Below are 240 nucleotides of genomic sequence, written 5' to 3'. Positions count from 1 at the left end.
AAGGCAACCAAAGGGGAGGGCAGCCATACACACAAAAGAAAAAGATTAGAATTACGGCAGACTTCTAATCACAAACTCTGCAAACCAGAAGCTACAAAAACATCTTTAAAGTATTGGGTGTAAAAAAAAAAAAAAAAAAAAAAACGCAAAAACCTGTCAACTCATAATTTCATACCCAGTGAAAATATCTGTTGAAACAACGGCAAAATAAAGACTTTTCAGGCTTAACCTGAGAGAATT

The sequence above is a fragment of the Propithecus coquereli genome, unplaced genomic scaffold (genome assembly GCF_000956105.1).
Source record: "Propithecus coquereli isolate 6110/MARCELLA unplaced genomic scaffold, Pcoq_1.0 Scaffold39, whole genome shotgun sequence".
Lineage (NCBI taxonomy): Eukaryota > Metazoa > Chordata > Mammalia > Primates > Indriidae > Propithecus > Propithecus coquereli.
The sequence above is the reverse complement of the archived record's forward strand: the minus strand, read 5'-3'. Positions refer to the sequence as shown.